Raw genomic sequence first — 4,022 nt, 5'->3', positions numbered from 1 at the left:
GGTCTACAGGTGTGTTCCCCAGTAGCTCCAATAATGGTGACCTCCGTCCTGAGAGGGGAGCTACTTTCTAAGTGACTACCGAGTGCTGTGTCCCTGTATCAACCATAAAGTTCACAGTCTGGCCCCCGATTTTCATTTTGACCATGGGCTCATGGGGGCCCAGTTGGAAAGAGCAGAGCCTGTCCTAGTCAGAGCCGGCTGCCGCTAATCTGATGAGGTCTGTCTCAGGCGGTTCTGGCCAATAGTGGCTGGATGTTTGGATGGCCTTGCCTGCCTTTTCTGGCAGCTCAGACATTCATTCTTCCAGTGTCCTAATCCTTTACAATAGGCACGCTGGTCCCGTTTAAGATCCGTCCTTCATTTTCCTGACTTGGCTCCTTGCTGTTTCCCTTTCCTTCCTGCCTGAGGGTTCTGGTAGTTAGCTTCTATGACAGCCGCAGCAATCAGGGTGGATTTTTTTAGTTTCTCCTCAGCCTCCTTTTTAGCCACATATCCCAATTAATGAAAACCTTGTTTGCTATTTCTAGTAGCTCGGTTGCATTCTTTCCTGCAAATCCTTCAAGCTTCTGTAGCTTTCTCCTTATGTCTGGCTGAGCCTGACTAATGAAGGCTGCATTGACCATAGTTTGATTCTCTGGGGCTTCAGGATCAAAGGGAGTGTAAACTCGATATGCTTCACAGAGTCTCTCACAAAAGGCTGCTGGACTTTCATCAGACTTCTGGAAAACCTCAGCGGTCTTAGCCATATTAGTGTGTTTCTTGCCCTGCCCTGAGCCCCTGGAGGAAGGCCAGTCAATATCTCTCTAGCCTAACTTTCCTGTACTCCGAGTTCAGGTCCCATCAGGGTTTCTCATCTGGGAGAGCCTCCCTGGCCCATCTGTCTGTGTCCAATATCCCTGCTGGAGCCATTTCTGAGCTTCTGCTATTATTCTCATGTGCTCCTCAGTGTTGAAAAGCATGAGAAGGAGTTGCTTGCAATCGACCCAGGTGGGCATATGGGTCTGAAAAATTGACTCGAGTAGGTCAACCATGGCCTGAAGTTTTTCAGAATAAGCAAGAGTGTGATGCTTCCAATTTAAGAGATCAGTCGTAGTGAAAGGCTGGTAGTAAAAGACCACCCTCCACCCCCCGCTTGTAGGGTCCTGTCTTCTCCAACTACATGGGGGCCCCACACTTCTTGGAGGGGCATCTGGAAAGCCAGGGGTGGCCTGGGTCCCTGATCAGCTGAGTGCAAACATCATCCAACTGGCTCTGGAGAGTCTGGTTGGGGGAAGAGGAAAGGAAGTGGTGTATCTAAGCTTCCCTGACCAGGCAAAGGAGCACTGGGTGCCATTTGAGGCACTTATGGAGGTGGTAGAACTTGCAGGGCTTCCTCAGGGGGTTCTTGTAGACTAGGAGGCTTAGTTTCCTTCTGAGAGGCCTGCTCTTTTTCTCCTGCCATTAAAATCTTACTCTGTCCCTCCTTATATACAGCAAACCAGACCCAAGGCAGCTTAAGCTGTGCTATTTCTAGCCACTGGTCAATATAAGAGTACTGATCGGGATGACCTGGGTCTCCTATGATAATTCTGTGAACATTCCTGATTGTGGGGACATCCAATGTGCCCTCCAGTGGCCATCCTACTCCAAAAGATGGCCAGTCTATTTCACACATTCTTTTAACTCCCAGGGGACTAGTTTTGGCCCTTAGTCCCCAATAAACCCTTTTTAAAAATTCCTTAACATACATTCTAAGACAGTAGACTTTGAGGAGCTATTACCCATGTTGCAAGTATGTAGCCCCACCCAGTGAACAGAGATGCAAGACAAAGGTAACGTTAGCTTCACCACCCAGCCATGCCAGTCGTCTCTTAGCTTTGGAGAATCTGTGTAAATCCTGGGCCAAATCACCACTGCAGAGAGGACCAGGTTGCCCCAGTCCCTCAGGTGACGATGCCTTCCTTGGCCGTATGAGAATCACCATTCACACTCTCATTCACACACCAGTTAGTCTGAGTTTTGACTTCCACCCACAGAAAGTCCCTGAGGCAAATATTTGCCTAGGCAGCAATCAGCCAGGCTCTTCTGTCCCAAAAGACAGGACTATTCCCTGGGGAAAATTTACTAGTCAGATGTAACCGCCGGTCCAGAAAGGTATTTCCTGCCTCAGTGAGTCCCCTGGAGCACAGAGTCGCAGCAGTCTCTCCAGGCCCCCGTGAGTCCAGGAACTGACAAATGAGCTGGTGGCACCTTCCTAGGGTCTCAGAGCCCGGACTGAGTGCCCTGGAGTCTGCTCTCATCAGCGGTGGCCCCAAAAGCCAGTGCAACTGATGCTTCCCGGACAATGCACCAATTATGTTGTGGCAGCAATTCTTCAAATAACCCAGGAGCACTATCAGTCAGCACTCAGAGGAATCAGGAAAGAAAACCTTTATTACACAGAGCTGCTAGTCCAGGGGATTCTGATCCAAAGCCTGAACTGCCAATGTGGGGAGGTTTTGATATATATATCTTCTTGTGGTGGGCCCCTCAGGGTGGGCTTTGTAGCTCCGCCCAAGTCAGTTAGAATGGGGCTTGTAAGATTACTGTTTAAGTAGGTACTGAACTAGGCTGTAAGCCCCCAAAGTTGCCCCCTATTTTTTTTATTGACTCAGGTATTACATATGTGTCCATATCCCCTCATTGCCCCCCACCCCACTCCCCTACATGCCCTCACCCCCCTGTTGTCTCTGTCCATTGGTTATGCTTATATTCATGCATACAAGTCTTTTAGTTGATCTCTCCCCCTCACCCCCACCCCCACCCCCACCTTCCCTATGAGGTTTGAGCATTGATCAGATGCCCCCCTATTTTCCTTCTCATTCAATGTTTGGGTTTTAGGACCTTTGGATCCTTAAAAACTCAAGGACTCCAACCGCTTTTGTTTGTATGGTTTGCATCTATCAATAGTAACTGTATTATAAATAAAAACTGAGATTTAAAAAATAGATATACTCATTTAAACATAACAGTGATAAAGCCATTATATATTAACAACATACTTCTATGAACAAGAAAAAAACTTCCAAAAAAATTAGGAGAGAGATTGTTTCACAATTTTGCAAACTCTTTAATGTCTGGCTTAATTAAACACAGGTTGATTCTCCTAGATCAGTGATGGCGAACCTATGACACACGTGTCAGAGGTGACACGCGAACTCTTTTTTGGTTGATTTTTCTTTGTTAAATGGCATTTAAATATATAAAATAAATATCAAAAATATAAGTCTTTTTTTTACTATGATTGCAAATATCAAAAAATGTCTATATGTGACACGGCACCAGAGTTAAGTTAGGGTTTTTCAAAATGCTGACACGCCGAGCTCAAAAGGTTCGCCATCACTGTCCTAGATGCTTCTACATTCAATCTGGTGATACTTTACTTCGGTTGAAGCATAAGAGAAAAATGCAGTCTCACACAGGTATGTGGGTGGGGAAGGGGGGCATATTTTAATAGTCTGTTCAGATTTTAATAGTCTGTTGAGATCTTGCTTCTTAAAGATTAAGTTTCTGAAAGGTTGCCTACTATGTGTCATCTGAAACTGCATCAATGAACTTTTCATACTCTATTTCCTTTAAATCCATTTGTCTGTCTTGCACTTTGAATGTATCTTTTCCCCATGCGTAATTTTATAAGCAAGCATTGGTCATTTAGAAACTATTAGATCCCTAACGTAGTCAAAAATTGCACCACTACTGGTGTGTATATAGATCTTCCAAGTGTTGACATACTTCATTACATATCATATCAGACAATCACATCATGTATCTCAAAGTGTCACCAGAATTCTCAGGAAATCCAAAGTCATGGCGATGCATACAAGTTTCTCAAAATTAGAAATTTTGTTCAAAGCCTAAAATGTTATCCTTGGCAATAAATACTGTGTGTTGTTTTCTTTGAAGCCCATTCTGTTAATTTCAAGAACACTGCTGCCAGAGAACCATAGTTTGCCCGTTGCTCTTTCCAGTAACGCTGGTGTTCGTGGGAACAGCAGCGGGTCCAG

This window comes from Myotis lucifugus, unplaced genomic scaffold (genome assembly GCF_000147115.1).
Source record: "Myotis lucifugus unplaced genomic scaffold, Myoluc2.0 scaffold_12, whole genome shotgun sequence".
Lineage (NCBI taxonomy): Eukaryota > Metazoa > Chordata > Mammalia > Chiroptera > Vespertilionidae > Myotis > Myotis lucifugus.
This window is presented reverse-complemented; position numbering follows the sequence as displayed.